The sequence below is a fragment of the Amblyomma americanum genome, chromosome 7 (assembly GCF_052857255.1).
Source record: "Amblyomma americanum isolate KBUSLIRL-KWMA chromosome 7, ASM5285725v1, whole genome shotgun sequence".
Lineage (NCBI taxonomy): Eukaryota > Metazoa > Arthropoda > Arachnida > Ixodida > Ixodidae > Amblyomma > Amblyomma americanum.
Window position 1 is genome coordinate 94,771,977 of NC_135503.1, and position 19,020 is coordinate 94,790,996.

General features: G+C 44.9%; 1 pseudogene; it reads left to right on the forward strand.

The window, feature by feature from the left end:
• The first annotated feature begins 901 nt into the window (after positions 1 to 901).
• On the forward strand, positions 902 to 19,020 carry LOC144097955 (luciferin 4-monooxygenase-like; annotated as a pseudogene).

Genomic DNA, 19,020 nt, shown 5'->3' on the forward strand with positions numbered 1-19,020 from the left:
AATTTTTCTTCATCACTGTCAGCGTTCTTCTTGGCGCGACTGTTGTGATTGCGTCTCTGGGAGTCACTTTGCAGAGGGTCAGCGACCTTGTCAAAAAGTATAAGGTAGCGAGCTGTTTAGTTATCTTCTCAGTCGGTAGAGTTATTCACTCTGTCTGCACTTTTATCACACCACTTTCATACGACTGGAGTTAATCATGGATTGTTTTTACCGCTTGCTTTATATAAGCGCGGTGCCGTAATATTTCAATTTATTTTCAGCTCATATTTTTTATGTCTAGTCCTTGCGTCCCTTGCATTATATATACTTTAAAATAATCAAATATTTTGATAGGCCTCTACACGCTCCAAGAAATAAGTAAAAATGATTTGCTATAAAAATTATTGAAGGCAAATTACTCATTTAAATCGTTGAACGCGCATATTGTCGGGCGTGCCGCATGAGGTATCTGTGTTATTGAATATTATGTGGTGACCTTAAAATGACTAGGATTAGCGTGATGCAAGGCGCATGCGCTATAGGATTGTAGTCGCGAGATGCCAACAAAAAAAATGCCTAAAATAGCAAAGCATTTTACTGCAACAGAGATTCATGTCCGTGAATTCTTGAAGAAAAGCTCAATAGTCCAGCTCCACGTTGATGCGCCAACACATTTTGTTAAAAGTACTTTCTGCCAAATATCTTTCTTCCATGATTAAGTCAACTCTCCTAAATGCAGGTGACAACTCTGGTGCTCCGACCTAACAATTTAAGATTGCTTGCGGCCCAGATGCTGAAGACAGGCAACCGCCTGGCAGGCGTCCGGCGCATACAAGTCGGAGGCGACGCGCTAACCAAAACCACCCGAAGTCTGGTGCAGGCTGCTTTCAGTGACCTCGAAAGCGTGGCGAATGAGTACGCAATGACCGAGTCTGTGGGCATCCTCTGCTCGCCCACCTACTGTGCTTCCACACATGGAACTGACGTCGGCTACCCTACTCCTTCGTCGCAAATCAAGGTAGACAGACACAGGAGACAAACGCCAGGACATCAAACGTGTGATATTGCGCTGTTAGCAGCGCTACGAATATTTTCCAAGGCATCGGGGCGTACGTTGCGCGAATCCTCACCGCTTTGCGGTGAAGGCATTTTGAGGGCCACCGAAAGGCATCCCCCAGTTGGCCAGTAAAATGGGCACGCACAGCCTTCGCCCACCAACGTCTAAAGTCTGCACCAACTACCCGGTAACTCAACCTACTCCACATCCAGAATCATTCACCCCACAGGCAGTGAGGTCCGTGAGACAGAAAGGGAAGGCGCACTGCGTTACCAGCACTATAACCATTTATCAAGGTCAGGAGGCGTGCATTGCCCGAAGCCTCCACACTCACCCGCCAACCAAATTCACAACGCAACGCCACGGTGGCTCAGTGGTTGTGCTGCTTAGCTGCTGACTCGAAACACGCGGGTGATCTCGGCCGCGTCTTTTGATGGCGACAAAATTCTAAAGGCTCGTGTACTGTTTGACGTCAGTGCACGTTAAGAAACCCTAGGTGGTCGATATTTCCGCAGCGCTTCACTACGGCGTCCATCTTAGTCTGAGCCACTTTGGGACGTTAAACCCCCATAAACCAAACCAATTTATCCACTCACCGGCGCTGAAGCTCCATTCTGAGAAAAACAGCGCTCGCAGACGATGGACGAGAACAAGGACACAGAAATGCGCTGTTCTGTGTCCTTCTTGTTCTCGTCCATTGTCTGCGAGCGCTGTTTTTCTCAGAATGTACCTCAACGAACTCGCTCAGCAGCACGCCTTGCCTGAAGCTCCACTTATCTCCATCTCCTAAAGAATCAACACACCGGAACGTGATATCAGCGAGACGCAAATCAGGGAGACCGAGCTCTACGTTTGCGGTACTACTACAATTGTCAAGGACACGGAGCGCCTGGTGGCAGCAACAGCCTAACGAGAAGCCACTGCTATCAGCCTCCTTAGCACAGTGAATGCAACTAGCGTTCTAAGCGGGTCGGAGAATTTCCCAGTCAGACATGCGCGCTCGTGGGCGGCGTGTGAGGTCTGCGTCCAGCTCTCCCATAGGCGCCGCCTAAAATTGCAGCCGCCGGGCTCTTGATCAGTTGACCTCCTCTGTTTCAAGCTAGTTAAGAAATCGCAATGACGATATTATAACTGCCGCAGTTTCCTTTCTACCGAGCAGTGTACGCCGGATAGGGCGGTAGTTAGTACTTTCCAACACCGCTTAAGCCGAGGATAGAAATTAGGGCAATTGTCTTTAGAAACGCCTCTCTTATCGCGAAACTTAAACACATTGTCTTGGTACTGGCAAAACCAAGGAAAGAAAATTCAGCCGGAATGTCTTAAGCTGTCCAACACGCTCGCCGCATTGTGTGTTGTCACAGCAGTTGCTGCAATTTATTGCGGTGTCTTTGAGCTTGGACGGCGGGGGTAATTTTTTCAACGGCCGGTGTGAACCTTTTCTCATAAATGATCTTAAAAACATAATTACGATAATATAGATAAAAAAATCAGATTTATTCAAGACCTAACTGCCCTCTGTAAAAACAAAAAAAAAACATAATATTTTCGCTGTTTCCCAAGCAAAGCATCCGTGGAAGCAGTACTGGATGAGCCACATTGCACTGAAACTTTAAACTAAATGTCTTTCAGGTTGTTGACATGTTGACAAGAGAAAAACTGGGCCCAAACGAGGTCGGCGAGATATGCTTTCGCACACCATCTGTTATCAAGGAATACTACAAGAGACCAAACGAAACTGCCCAGCTTTTTGATGAGGACAGCTGGTGCAAATCAGGTGCGGCATTCAACATTGGAAGGGGTTGGTTTTAATATCTGAATAATTCTGAATATAGTAAAAAATATGGGAAACGACTATATCGTGATTATGCTCGACGCGTTTGAAAAAGCAACCAAAAGCAAATGAAATACATCAGTGAGTGAGTATGCACGTTGTTACGAGCAATTTATTTCTGGGTCAAGTGCAGGTCAAAAGCTGCTGTAGGAATTCTGCCGCAATGAGAATAGACGGAACAGCAGTCTTCCTAGCATATTCAGGGCCTCTCAGTGCCGTGCGTACCGTAGAACAACTATATTTCTATTTAAGCACTGCACGTTCTGTTGTTGAAGCTTATTTTCGTGGGTTTCTTTTGACACAATATTTGTGTTTACCAAGTAAGATCTGCAGTGCACTACGACCTTCATTGCACACCGACGACAAGGTGTGCAGTTCAGCACCAGAAAGAGTACGTCACCTGTGTTGCAGAGGCTGCTCTGTTATATCCCAGAGACAGGGATCCATTCTTCCCATTGTAGACGACTGTCCAATGTTGTTGTTTTTTTTCATTTATTTTATTAGCAACGCAACCCCAATGCCAGGATTTAGAACGGGAGTGGTGTTCTCGTTCGGCCTTGTGAAACCTAGCCTTAGCGAACTTACTGAACCAGATAAAATTAGGGCAGTATGGTTGAGCTAAGCTTCTCGTCAGCGTTCTATCTTCGCACCCTAAATCCACAACAATCGAATCATTCAATATATCTCTAAATTCTTACGAGAACTTGAGCTACGTAATGAAGTTTAGTTTGAATAACGCCAAAACAGGAGCACCACAAAACGAGGTATGTTTTTCTGTTGTTTTTTTTATTTTGTGGTCGTACCCAATGGGAAATAATATGGTAACTTATCGCTAAAAGATAGCATAAGTATTCACGATATTTATTTTCTACTTAGCGGTTAACATCTTACAGTCAGTGACGGACAGAGTATGAAGCGCAGTTTTTGTAGCTGAAGTGTCCCAGTTGTCTGGCACAGATCCCTTAAAAGTCTAGTGGCCCATGGCAGCTTCGCTGGCATCTCAGAACACTGATAGAGCAAACTGATTTGTCATAACAGGGATTGCCAACTCCGTGCTTGTGTACCATGTATATGTTAAAGTCAGTTAAGTCTAGGAAAGACACGGCTCTTTTGCAATGCATGCTGATGCGGCCCATGCCGAAACAGCTCCGCAACACCGCACATCGTCCCTCCAAGTAACATGTACAAATTTGCTGCACACACAGGTCGTTCATACACATGAGTCTCTAGAGTGCACACGTCACTGCATTTATTGAGAAGCGGCGCAGAACTTCTTAAACTAACAGTCTCATGAGCTCACTGCTCAGCGCTAGCGAATAAAACGAAAACTGTCATACCCGTAGCACGTGCTTCCCTGCAGCTCCTCGCGGTGCACCTGACGCCAAGCACGTGGTCGTTAGGGGCACCTTGCCTCATGCAGGTATCCCATAGTGCTGGGGGAGAGCATCTAGACAACACTTAGTGGGCCATCACGTTTGTGGCGCAAGCTGCCATGTAACGATTCGTAAAGACTGTACATTGCCTATGGTCGGCTCAAGAACATGTGGCTCTTATGAGGGCAGATAACCCGTCTGTGTAAACTTTTGTTTTCCTAGGAAAGCTCAGTTGTAAGTCAGCCACCCCAGTAGTCTTCCTTGTCGTACGCCTCGGTTCGCGTTCTTCTGTCCACAATAAACAGTTGCTAGGTAGGAAAAACGTTTTTCTTGCTTATGTATTGCGCCTTCATGTATGCAATGTTGTATAACACTGGGCTAGGTCGAGAAACCTTACACACTGGTCCCTCACTCTGTCTTTAGTGGCCGTCGCCAATTCAAACCCCCCCATGCTGTCCAAACTGTCCGTGCGCTCAGCAATGTGGCAGCATGCGTTATTATCATTTTATTGCTAAAGAAATTCTGCTCGAGGTTTCTGCTTTTGGCCGTCGTCCCGGAGAATCCACCATTCACCTTTAGCGTGACCTATGTGTGACGTCATACCAGCTGTGGAAAAGCGGGGCCCCAACTCGGCTCGTCGCGATCGTCCCAGCAAATCCTCCATGCTGCAGCTGCCCGCCGCTGCTGCGAGGGGCGCTCGATTTACGTGACGTGAAGCCGCAAAAGTAGCGCTAAGATTAGGGGAGGGAGTTCACGATTTAAGGGTGATAGCACAGCAAGTCCAGATCGTGGTTTGCACAGTTCCGGAAGTGCAAGGACTGAACGGAGAAATTGCCAAGGACGTTGTGGCTGTTAATCGGGAGATATGGAAGTTAAGCCAGGAGAAAGGCTTTGAAGTGGCAGACATAAACAGGGAAGTGCACAGAGCAGGCTTTGGCGAAGGCTTTACACGAGATGGCATCCACTTTAACAGAAGGCTAGGAGCCGAGATCGGGTGGCGCCTGACATGCCGGGCAGTAGCATTTTTAGGGGGTCCACTGCGGCTAAAGACATAGGAGTAGGTAGAAGCAAGGTAGAAAGTGTAGCAATAAAGGCTGACGCCAATAAAATGGCCACTAGGAGGTCCAGGAAGAAGACTACAAGAAAGAAATTTAACACTAGGATCAGGTACATAAACATGCAAGGCGGTAGAAAGAGAGCGAAGTGTTGTTGTTGTTGTTGCTGTTGTTGTTGTTGTTGTTGTTGTTGTTGTTGTTGTTGTTGTTGTTGTTGTTGTTGTTGTTGTTGTTGTTGTTGTTGTTGTTGTTGTTGTTGTTGTTGTTGTTGTTGTTGTTGTTGTTGTTGTTGTTGTTGTTGTTGTTGTTGTTGTTGTTGTTGTTGTTGTTGTTGTTGTTGTTGTTGTTGTTGTTGTTGTTGTTGTTGTTGTTGTTGTTAGCCTATCAAAAGATGGCACATACCCACACTGGGGGATCGGCCAAGAATCGGGTGGCTATTCACCTGAACGCAGTTAATAGGAAAAGCACGTGGGAGCGCAACACCGGTGAATTTTTCGTCATGAACAGAAAACGGATGAGTGTTTTGATTTTAAAATTTTAAGAATAATAATAAAGAGAAGAATTAAATATTAATGACTTAGTCAAAATGTAATAATTGATAGAAAAGAAAAGGTTGGAACACTTAGCAAGGCACTCGGTGAGATTCTATCAGGAGATTTAGAACAGCGGTACAAACAGATCTGTGGCTGAACCCAAATGTGGTGGCGCCAAATGATAGCAAGAGCGGGCTGCTCAAACTAAGGCCAAGATGCTGCAAGGGCTCCTCCAGCAACCTTTTTCTCAGAGAGTTGAATCGGCGACAAAAAAGCCAAAAATGTTCAATAGATTCAGGCTCACGGCAAAATGCACAAAGGGGAGAGAGCGCGAAACCCGACTTGTGTAAATAGAAATTTAGAGGGGGGATGCGGCAGCGCAGCCTTGTCAGTGATACTTCAAGCTGCCGAGAGCAACAAATTTTCCTGTTCCAATAAAATTTTTAGGGTGCTCATAATCCGCCGATGTTAGACGTGATGTGTCTTGCGTGCTTAAAAACGGACGTCGCCGAAATCTGGATGCTGTAATATAGGCTGTAGCCAGGATGATTGGCAACACGGGGCCGCTGAGGGAAGCCTTTGCGAGATTATCAGCAATCTCATTTACTGTCACACTGCTGTGACCGGGAACCCATACTAAATGAACAAGGCTCAAATGCGGAGGAAGTAAGGATAAGAAAGTTGTTAAAATGGGACCGTCAACATCTGCAGCGAGGGACGAACACAAAGATAAAGAATCAGTAATTACTGCAACTGCTGTAATAGAGGGGTCTAGCTTGCGTAGAGCAAGTACAACTGCTAGAAACTCTGCTTGAAAAATAGGGGTGAAATCTGGAAGGCGCAGTGAAAAGGACCAGTCCAAATGCGAGCAAAATATTCCCACACCTGCTTTTTCATTGCATTGCGATGCATCAGTGGCCATTGCTATATCTGTAGGTAGGGTCCTCAGATGATCTTCTAGAAGACCATTTAGAATACTCGGTGGCAAAAGTCTTGCATTTTTTGGGAATATGTCGTCGAAAACAATGCGGATAGCGGGCCCATTGCGAAGCGCAGGAAGGATATCATAAATGTTTACATCTAAAGGCTGAAGTAATCTTTGCACGAACACTACCTGAGGGGAATTGAAACGACACCAGGGGACCCCAAAAAAGGAGGTCGGCTGAGAACAGAAAATGCTTTGGGAACGGTGGAAATGGGATTCATTGATCCTGAGGTAAGTTTGCACAGTTAAAAATTGAAGTCGTGATAAGAGAGACGGACTGCGGGCTTCAATGTACAGCAGATTGATAGCCACAAATTTTGGAAGGCCGAGGCACATGCGAAGTGCTTCCCTCTCTAAAAGGACGAGAGGGCGAAGTTTATATGTAGCCGAGCCTGAAAACAACACTGATCTAAATTCTAAAATTGGCCTGACATACATTATGTAGATGATTAATAGCGCATCTCTGCGCATGCCGTACCGGTGATGACATAATCTCCGTAACATGGCCACGGCACGAGCCCCTTTCGCCGCGACATGGTCAATGTGAGGTCGCCAGGTGAGTTTGTTGTCATAAATGACCCCTAGGTATTTTAGGGATTGAACCTGCGGTATTATTTTTAACTGGCAAGTGAGAGAGACCACTACAGGAGTGAATAGAGGAAAAACAAGAGTGGCGCACTTGCCAACATTTAACTTCAGGTGTAATGCGCTCAACCAGTGCTCAAGTGTATTCAAATATGACTGCAACCGACCATACAGAGAATGTATATCCGGCACAGCAGCAAAAAACGCAATGTCGTCCGCATAGACGTAAGTACGTACATAGCGGTGGAGAGGAATTGAACTTAACAGATTATTAAAGAGCACAGGATAAAGAACAGCTCCTTGCGGTACACCTCGCGTTTGTCTATACCTCTCTGAATGAACACCGTTATGGACGAAAAGAATTTCCTGTTATGAAGAAATGCAGATATCCATGCAACTATATAATCTGGAAATTGAAGAGACTGTAGCCTATGTATCAGGATGGAGTGTTCTACAGTGTCGTAAGCTTTGGCGACGTCTAACGTAACCAAAGCCGCGACCAGGCGTTGACGACGAGCAAGGAGAATTCTGCTCTCAAGATCAGCATGTACATTTCATATCGAACACCGGGGCCGGAAACCGAGTTGGCACGGGCTAAGTATACTTTTGCGGTCCACAATGGCTGACCCCCGAATTAGTAACACCCTTTCTATCAACATTACGACGTTTGATGTTAAAGAAATTGGCCTAATATTATCCAATTCATAGCCTCCACCCTGATTTTTAAGTAAAGGGATCACCTTGGGCAGCTTCCACTCAGAAGGTATCGAAGCGTGTTTGAGAGAGTAGTTTATTAGGTGCAATAAGGAGTTGGGAGGCTCTTCAAATAGAATCTTGAGTATCTTTGTTGTAACACCATCAGGACCAGGAGCAGCAGCTGGCAATCTCTGGACAACTTGTGAAAGCTCTGATAGATTTACTTGTGAGGCATTATCATTTGGCACGCCCGGTGCAAACAACAATGGTCGCAAAGATAGTAAAGACGAGAACCGCTTTTGCAGGCCTTTGGCTATTAATTCAACCGCCTGGATAGCTTCTACAGGTGACATAAATAATGACTGAAAATTATGAGAAGACATGAGCTGTTTCCTAGACCGTAGAAAACCGAATAGTGCACGTCGGTTGCCCGCCTTTGAAAGATAATCGAATTGTTCTGAGTCACATTTTTCCTTCGCGCGAGAAACTTTGCGTTTAAAGGTGGCTGCAATAAATTTATAATCACTCCAGTTATTCGGACATTAGTTATGAAGAAGCGTTTTCCATGCTGCCTTCCTCCGCCTGTAATCTCTTGTACAGTCCGCATTCCACCACTTAGAAGAATTCCCTTTTGTTGGCCTCACCTGGAGCGAAGTGGTTAGAGATAGAACAGCAGTTGAAGGACGAAGAAGTAGGTGTATACGCGCTATGCGAGACATATCTCAGGGATCTAGAAGACCCACCATATATTGATGGCTACGTCTGGGAAAGGAGCAACCGAACAAAAACGGAAAGGAAGGGAGGAGGAGTAGTTATGCTGATACATCAAGGAACAAATTGGCAAAGAATAAAGCCACCTTGCAAAGAGCATGTCTGGGTATCGGGTACAATTGCCGGTAAAAGGACATGGCTAGGAGTAGTTTATTTAGGGACAGGGGACAAATGCAGGCAAGAGAACACGAATCTAGTTAAGTGTCTCAATGACGATATAAAGTAGTTTGGAGAAGGCGCCAATATTATTCTGTTGGAGGACATGAATGGCCACATCGAGGATCTGGATGGATACACCGGTTATAACGGGAAGTTGATGCTAGACTTTTGTGTGCGACACAGCCTAGTTATTGTAAATAGAGAAACTAATTGTGAGGGACAAATAACGTGGGAATCCCGTAACAGGCAAACGACCATTGACTACTGCCTAATCTCGCAGGGGATGTATAGCAAGCTCGCAATGGTGGAAATAGACGAAGAGAGGATGTACAGCCTCGGTAGTGATCATAAGCGTATTAGTCTACAGTTTGGAGTCCTGCTCAAAAGAGAAATGTAGGGGAGTCAAACAGAGCGCGGAAAATTAAATGACGAACAATTAGCGCAAATAGCGACGTACACAGAGGAAGCAATAGAGACAAATCCCATGGAAAAGGGGGAATATAATAAGTTAGAACTCCTCATTAGTACACAAATATAACAAGTAAAAGGAGTAAACCGCTGGAGAGGAAAGAGGAAGCCCCGAAGTTGGTGGAATAAGGAAATTAGGGAGGTCATCGAACAACGACGGTTGGCATCACGGGAACACAGAAAAGCAAATAGGGCGCAGTTATCTAAAGAGGAAATAGGCCGAAAATGGGAATCTTATCGACAAAAGAAACAGCAAGTGCAGGTCCTCGTCCAGGCTAAAATAAAGCAGTCCTCTGATCGCTGGCAGGCTGAAGTTCGCGATGCAACTAAAGGGGGGCCAAGAAAATCCTGGAACCATATCAGCTGGCTGGGCAAAGCGAATCACAGAAAGCAGGAACAGATTCACGATGCCGAAGGAAAATGTTTAGAGGGAGATGACGCTGTGAACTACATTTCATCAGTTATAGCTGAGTCATTTAAGAAAGACGATAGAGTAATCACCCCAAATGAGGGAGCAACACAGCAACGCACAATAGAAAACAGCGTGGAACTGACGAATCTTAACTCGAAGAAGGCGGAAGCAAATATTCCAAGATGTACGTCAGCAGGGATCGACGAAATTCCAATCAAGCTAATTAATGAACTTGGCCCAAGAGGCAAGGAAACGCTGATAAAATTATTGGAGGCAGTCATAACGAATCAGCAAATTCCGCACAGCTGGAAACTGAGTAAAAAGAATTTGATTTATAGAGGAAAAGGCAATAAGACGAACATAAAATCTTTCCGACAGATTACGATAACATCAGTTACATACAGGCTGGCGATGCAGGTGGTGAAAATAAAAATGCAGTCATAGGTAGAAAGTAATAGAATACTCGGAGAACTTCAGAACGGGTTCAGAAGTGGTAGGCGCTTAGATGATTGCCTGTTCGTGCTTACCCAGTGCATAGAAATAGCTAAGGCGGAAAACAGACCTCTGTATTTAGCCTTCCTGGACATAAGCGGTGCATACGACAACGTGAACAGGAAACTTTTGTGGAACATATTAAAAAGGAAGGTGTCAGTCATGACGGAATTAATTTTCTATAGGAAATATATTGAGAAAATCAAGTTGAAATAACATAAGAAGGAATTAAGAGTACAACTGTCCAGATACACAAAGGATTAAGGCAAGGTTGTCCTCTATCACTGCTGCTGTTCATGCTTTATATGAGAAGTATGGAAAGAAGGCTACAAGGAAGCAATCTAGGTTATGACCTGTCATACACATTAGGCGGAAAGGATGTTGAGCAACGACTACCGGGTTTAATGTATGCGGACGATATTGTACTGTTAGCAGATAGCCAGGAAGATTTGTAAACTTTGGTGAATTGCTGTGGAGACGAAGGAGACAGTCTAGGTTTCAGTTTTACCGCATATAAGTCAGGTGTGATGGTTTTCAACGGCACAACTGATCAGTAGCTTACAATACAAGGCCATGAAACACCCTGAGTGGCCGAATACAAATATCTCGGGGTATGGGTAAACAACGGGCATATGTACACGGAAATGCACGAACAGTCTCTCATAGCAAAAGGGCGAAGAGATGCCGGGATAATGAAACGTAGGGCATTGTGGGGGTACAACAAGTATGAAGTCCTCAGAGGTATTTGGAAAGGAATAATGGTACCGGTGCTTACTTTCGGGAATGCGGTTTTATGCTTAAGGGCTGAAGTTCAGTCGCGATTATAAGTATATCAGAGGACTGTCGGAAGATTAGCACTAGGTTCCCACTGGAAAACTACAAACGAGGCAGTACAGGGGGATATGGGCTGGGCAACGTTCGAAGCACGAGAAGCTTAGGGTAAAGTACTATACGAAGAACGCCTGATGAAATTGGATGATAACCGGTGGGGAGCTAAGGTATTTAAATACCTTTACAGAAAGAGCGTTGACACACAGTGGCGGAAATGAACTAGAAAGCTGGCCAGTAAGTTTGCCAAAGACGAGGAAGCAGGAAGAAAGAGCATTAAACGACAGGTTAAAAACGTCGAAGGTAAAAATCGGATAGATTAAATGGAAAAGAAGCATAGTGTAGAACTATATCGATGCTGGAAAAGGCAGATCAGGAAGGAAGCGTTTTGTGATAACTCAAGAGGCAGTGCCCTACTCCTGGAAGCTAGGTCAAGGTGTCTTAGAACGCGCAGCTACAGAAAAAAATTTAACGAAGAAGATGGCACATGTGCTGTGTGTGGTAAATCTATAGAAACAATAGGACACCTCATCCTATAATGCGATGGTATCCATCCCGATGTCGATGTAGGCACAGTCACTCTTCCTGAGGCTTTAGGGTTTAGAGATAACAATAGTCATGTAAATAAATCTGCGGTGGAAATTAGCAAAAAGCGATTGGAGGATTGGTGGTTCAAAAGCAGAGAGTTGACCTCTCGATAAAAAAAGTTGTCTGTTTGCCTACTAAAAGCGGTGGTGGATTTTTAGGCAACTTTGAGGCGGCTTTTGATTTCTACTGCCAAACCCAACAACAATTAAAATGTTAACGCGATAGCGTTAAGGAGCTCGTGTCGGTTAAAATGCGGCGTAGGCGTCACTGACGGTGCGCGAAAAATCTACCAAGAATCCCCAGAGAAGCAACCTAGGAAGAAGGTGAGCCAGCTAGGTCACATAACCTTGTGACTTCATCTCAACCTGTCCACAGCATTCTGAGCAAGGGCTCACCGTGGAGGTGGCTGTTAAAATATTAATTATTTGCTTGAGGTTGCTCAGAAAGAGGAAGCTGGGTCGCACAATCCCAATCGGTGGCAGCGCCTGCCATAGTAGGGCAGTGGTGTGTCGCTTAACCGCGGCAACACTCCGCCAGTAGTGATATGAGGACACGCAAGGACCCATGACCGTTGTCTATAGAAGGAAAAGTTCTGCATTTATGAGTACTAACCCATTATGGTATGGCGTATTACCCTTAAAGGGAAGCTGAAACGGTTATGAAACCGCATGATGCGCTGTGGTCGGGAAGAAAGGACCTTTGAAATCATGTCTGTAAATTTTTTCCCGATTCTGTTCGCAAACAAAGCTGCAATCGCTTTTTTAAAAACCCGCCGCCGGCACGCCCTCGTCGCTTCCGGAAGCGCCGGGTGGGGGGACGGCCGAGTGGGAGAACTGGCGGAAGTGACGCCATTCACGGAGAGTCGGCCGGCCGTCCGGCTGCGCTTGCTTCGCTGCGGCCCACGCTTTGGCGGCAAACCACAGATCAGCGTAATCTTCTACTAGATCCGTTCACTTTTTCTGGTTCAGGCGTTCTGTTCAATGCTTGAAGCCTACATGTATATAAACCAGTTTTGGCATGGCACTTCTTTCGAACAGCGCTCAACACACAGCTTGGTAGAATTATTCGGCTGTTCTCACCCAGCCTCTTCCACGTTCACCAGACAATCTGATGGTACGCAGCATGCCTAAATTGCCTGCACAAAATATGGGCATCAATATCGCTCCTTTCGTTATATTACTTTCTTACTTGTTTGTAAACTCTGCCTTTTCCAGCTGGGCCACATTCATGCTGAGCCAAGGCCACTTCCAGCACTGTCTTTGAGGCACAAAGTCTTGAACTCATTTGAGCTCGTTAGGCACTGTGTGCCTTTTTGCTTTTTCCTAATTGCTTGCACCTCATGGCAGCACAAGCAATTCTCTTAATCTTTCATCAGCGTTCAGCACACGCAGCTGTACCTAACTGAGCAAAAATGCGATTATGTAGGCCTTGTATACTTAAGCAAAGCAAACATTTTGCATTCATGAGCGCTTGGTCATGGCTGACAATCGACAATGGCGCCAGAATTCATACTAATTTGTCCTTGAGTCAGAACGGCAAAGTTGTCGAGTCGCGGTACGCATATATGTATATCATCCACTAGTAATTCTGCTGGTTATCTCGATGCCCAACATCACCAACTATATCTCGCAGCACACTAGTTTTGATGTGTAGCACTGTGAGCTCCGAGACGGAGCCATAACTATTCATCAAAAGCATGTTCATCACGCAAAAAAAAAAAACGCACGGGGGTAAGTGCAGAAGTTTCATGGTTGAACAGTAGCCCGAACACGCGACAGAAGGAAAGCGCACACGGGAGCTTCCTCCCATTCGCCTCATCTCTTCGCGATGCAGTACAGCAGTGAACCCACTTCAACTCATCCAGTTTGGCATTCTTTTGCAGCTCTAAAAGCCATTCGGGAGCAATTAGGCAAGTAACTATAAATAAATGAAGAAACAAATGCTTTACCTCGCGCGACTTGTGTAAGCGTGCTGGTGATCTGATTTTGATCATGTTTACAGGCGTTACAAGAAATTAGTCGAGATAAAAAAAAAACAGCGAAAAAAGACGCAGGACCAGGAAAAGACGCACACAGACTAGCTGCCGGCATAAAGAAGTTGGTGGCCAGGCTTTTATGCAGCGGCGGTGCACAACAATGTTTCGGCGCAATTTACTTTCTTTTATTGCCACTTGCACATGCACCTACACAAAAGAAATGCACGCGCATGCACCTACGCAAAACATACGTATCAGTCGAGATTTGGTTTTCATGTTACCCTGGTAGGACGTAAAAGGCCGATACTGGGTTAACGAAATTTCCGGCTTGCAGGCGCCGCCATGCGGTCGCTTCTCTAATACTTAGCTTCTAATACGGCGGTGGCACAAGTTTTCGGTTTAGTCTATAGTTCTCAATGATTTCGGAATAGGTTTGGGCGCGCTTGTCCAGGTTCCGACAGTCCGGCAGTTTCACAATTACCCGGAAGCAGAGAATATAGGAATGAGCTGACTACAACGGAGTCGACGCAGATACTGATAGCAGAGAAAGCTGGGAAACCCTGCTGCGCAGGGAAGAACCCACTCCGCAGAAACAAGCCAATCCGCCTGGCGGCTGAGGCCGCGAAGAGATAAAATCGCTTTGTTAGCCTTTAGTCATGGAGGCTTGGGCCCCCGCCCTCCAGGCCTGCGTGCCGGGGGGCGGTGAGTAGTAAGGGGTCTCTTTTTCCGGTGCAAAATAAAAGCTATCATCCATCCATCCATCCAGTCTAGATTTCCAACACGTGAAAATATCGCGACTTGACTTTCGTTGCCCGCGCACTCCGTGGCGTCGTCGTTTACGCCGTTTTCTGAAGCTGCTGATGGAGCGAACATGCATGGTGAAAGTGCAAACTGTTTAACACTGCTTTAATTATCCATAATTTCCGAAACGTAGTCCTTAAAGGCCAGCTGAAGCAACACGCTACGCAGCAACGCCGTCGGTGCCGGCCGCAGAATCCCGTGGATGACGTCACGACAGTCCCGACCAATCGCGGGCAAGAGCGGCGTTCGCTCGGCGCCCTGAGGCGACGGGGCGCGTTTTGTTCTAAAACACAGCTTTTTGCGTGTATTTTCGCTCTTTTTTAGTGAGATATTCTTATTCAGCGGACTAAAAGCTATAAAATGACGTAGAGAAGTCGTTTTTTTCTAAATGTGCTTAAGCTTCCCTTTAAGGCGGAGCTTACGTGTCACCTACATTTTTTAATTTCTCTCTAGCAGTGACTTCTCCATGATACGTCAGGCTCATGTAGCCAAAGCGCCAATAACTGGTTCGAATCTGTTGCAGTTTTTGCAGTAGTACGACCTACACATATATTTTCGAACATCCTAAGGTCAACTCATTTGGAAACAAAATAGAAAGTTAGCCATCCAAACAACGTTTTCGAGGATTGAATGATGATAATATTGTTCATGAAGTTTGCTTTTTGTCGACCATTCATTTACAAAAAATGCAACGTAGGCCATCGCAAAACAACATTCTATGAGAAGAAGTGAGCCAGATGGAGTAAAATAATATTGCAATAGTGAACAAAAAGACGCGATATTTTTAGTTGTCTATGCAAAAGTAAATCATCTGAGAAACAGAAATTTATTTGTTTGTTTTTCCAGTATTTGTTTTTGCAATATTACCCTCTTCCTTCGCCAAGAATTTTCCAAGGTGTGACTGTTTGCCTTCAGGTCGATTTGTTTTCATTTTCTTCGTTTTTTGACCATCTCCCACTATCTTTATTTTCAGTCTCTTCTGAATTATGATTAACTTCCTGTTATTTTCAAGTGACATATTTAGCGGCTACATGCATTGCTGAATATTTTTATAAGCAACGGGCGGAGTGCGAGGCGCGCGTCGCGCAACCAAGAATGTTCAAATGGCGATTATCTGCGGCCGCAACTGTCCGAAGAAACATCACCAGCTCTCCATGCAGTTCATAGTTGCGCATTGCGTGGCTTTATAAGATTAGAATTGATATCGATTCTGAAGAAGTTTTGCTTTTAGTTATTTACTGAGACACGACATATCATCAGCGTAATTGCCGAAAAAGAAAGCATTCGCTCGAGCCGGAAAAAAACTCATGAATGTCTGTTTCCTACATTCCCGATGATCTGGCCCAGTGATAAGGCTCTTCACAGGCTCCATGGATGAAAGACTTCATATACAGTGTGCGGAGTTATACGCCTGGGGCTAAAACCAAATGAGGTGAAAAAAAAAAATGGAACGCCAGGATCAGGTATGCAAAGGAGCTGCCTGGGAGGAGAGACAACCAGTCAAAAAGAGTGATTTCGTTCAGGGAATTAAAGTTCTTGCGTGAAAGTGGCGAGATTCGCTATATTTGTTACCCAAAACTCGCTTCATACAGTCCTCGTCATCAACTTGATAGTGGACAATTTATTGTTTTATTTCCTGTTTACACACACAGTGAAGTCATATATCTGCGCACCTAAAGAACAAGGAGCTGATTCTCCTCTCGTGGAGTTGTTGTTCTCAGCTGAATTTATGGTACCATCCCCGAAAAGGTTCATAAAAAAATTCGTTAGCATGTTATGCCTGCTCAAGAACACACGAATGTTGGGTTCGTTATGTGTTTCACCAGAACGACGACCCAAAGCACTCTTCTACGGCAGTGAAAAAATCAAGCGGAAGGTTGACCTGATGAACTGATTAAGCTGAGCTGCTAACACAAAACTGAACTGAACATCTTTGAATAGGCTTCGCACAGTGAATCAGAGACAAAAAGGCAGTCGTGCTGAGGAGAACCTCCACCAGCCGCGGCAAGAGGAAAGGAAACAGTCGAGAGTTCATGGACGGCTTGTTGGACTCCATTCCTCGAAGGTGTAAAGCAGTGATAGACGCAAAAGGCTAGTGCGAATTACTGACGGCGATATGTTCTTGTGAAAATGCGTTCTGGAAATCGGTGGCTAAATTTCTACTAACCATATAATATAGCGCAGATTCCTTCAATCGCAGAAGAACCTAATCGTTGTAGGAATTTGCTTTGACAACAAATCGTAACTTATTAGGATGCCAATGTTTGGTGGCTATCAAGGTAAAAATCTGAATTTTGTTTCCACAGAGATCAGTCTGAACATTCAGAGTCGTAAAAAAAGCAGTTTCGAAAAACTTTAATAACCCAACGTTTTGTCCAGTACTGTATCAACTTTGCCCAAATCAGCCTTGTGTTCCAATACAGAAGAAAATCTTGGGATTTAGTGTCGTGTGGTCGGCTACTACAAGTTTCTTACACTGCAACTCTAAAGGCAACGACATTTTCTAACGCTTGTGCGACAACTTTACGTAGGCGACGTGGGATATTATGACGAAGATGGCCGCCTGTACATCGTCCAGCGGCTCAAGGATATGATCAAGTGCATGGACATCCAGGTTAATCCTGCAGAGCTCGAAGAGCTCATCCTCCAGGAGTACTCGGAGCACATATCCGAAGTGGTCGTGTTTGGCTTGCAACATCAGTAGTATGGGGATGCCCCAGCAGCTGCCGTGGTGTTGAAGGGCTGCAGTAGAGAGTGTGACCTTGAATGCCTCGCCAAGAAGATCAAAGCCACCATCGCGGGCTTGTACCCAGTATCACTTTGCTGTTCTACATTCCAAACGATGTTCTTCCAGTGATGAGTCAAAAAAAGGAAAACCTCATATCTTGAGATTAAAATATTTTCTTTATGCTAGTTGGTAAGTAATAGAGTAATTACTGCTGAGCACCCATCCAAGCTCAGCCATAGGGTAACAAAGGCAAGCTATACAGCTTCCACAGAAACCTTCGCAGTTAAAGAAAAATTCTTCCCATCCGAGATTTTAACCCAGTACCATCGCCTCGCCAGGGTAGTCCCAGGCCATACTACTAGCCGTATTGCTGTGTTAAGGTGTATGCTAATTAATAATTACTCCTTTGCTGCACATCTACTACATCGTCAATGATTATGTTTTGCTGCGGAAAAAAAGATAATACAGGTTATCAGTATACATTAGAAACAACTTCCAATTACATTATTACCTGGCTTAAAGATCTACGTGTTTTTTAATGCTCTTCTCATACCTGAGGGTCCACCACTACATAGATGCCACCCAAGGTGAGGCGCGATCCTGGCTGCTACCTCACAAAGCTAAAGAATTACGGCTCCAGTCCCGCTCCGGCTGGAAGCCTCTTTTAAGCTACAAGAAGCAAATCTTGAGAATAGCCGTGCGCAGCTGACAGTGCAAAGAGTGATTATCACAGAAAATAATGGAAGTCATGAAAGGAGCTTAACATGTATGATGTCGAAAGCACGATAAGTCGGTGACGAGTAACTGCGCTAATGCAAGGAAGTTGTTAAGTGAGAACTGGAGTGAAATGACCGCCACGTTACAAAAGGATATACCTGTAATCAAAACAAGAGCAGGTCTATGCTAAAGCAGAATAAAAAACCAAGACACCAAAACAAAACAACGCTGCTAAAAAGTTAGAAAAGCATGATTACACTTGCTGGAGCTGTAGCAGGTGTAGAAAGTAAAAGCAGGGCCGAAAGAAAAACTGAGTGCAAGTAATCAATAAAAAAGATTGGACACAACAGAAGAAAAAGTTCTAAGTGAATTAAAAACTAAAAAACATAACGCAAGAGCACATTAATGGTTACGAAAGACCAAAGCAAATAGAGGCACAAAATGAACTGCATACTGGTGTCCATCCAGGTAGAGAAACTCACTTTTTAAGCAATACGTGCTAACACAATTTCTTAGTTCTCCAGAAAGTAATTAGTACTAAAAGGAAGCGTATGACCTTTCATGCGTCTTGCACCTGCCATTCCCACGTTCTCTCGCGCCAACAAGAGAGCTATGCAGAGAAGTCGCCGCCTCATGAGGATGCCTTCTCCTGAACTTCAAAAATGTTCATGTTAGGTAGGTAGCAGGGGCAGTGTATTAAGAAAAGAAATACTGGTGATGTCAAATTACGCTCTTAGCAAGCGAGCCTTTCGGCCGTTTCGCTCCTATACACCCAAAACGTTGGTATACGAAACACGGAGTTCTGTGCTGAGTTAAGTTATGAATGTTTTCTTTCCTTTTTTTTTGTCTCTCCTTGCAGATAACATGGGTCTACATAAAAATCTTTTCGGGGGGGTCTTTTCTCTGGATTTGCTGCTAAAGACACAGACTGGAAAAATCCGCCGCACCGAACTGGCACAGGAATGCAAGCGCAGAAACGCTTTTTAA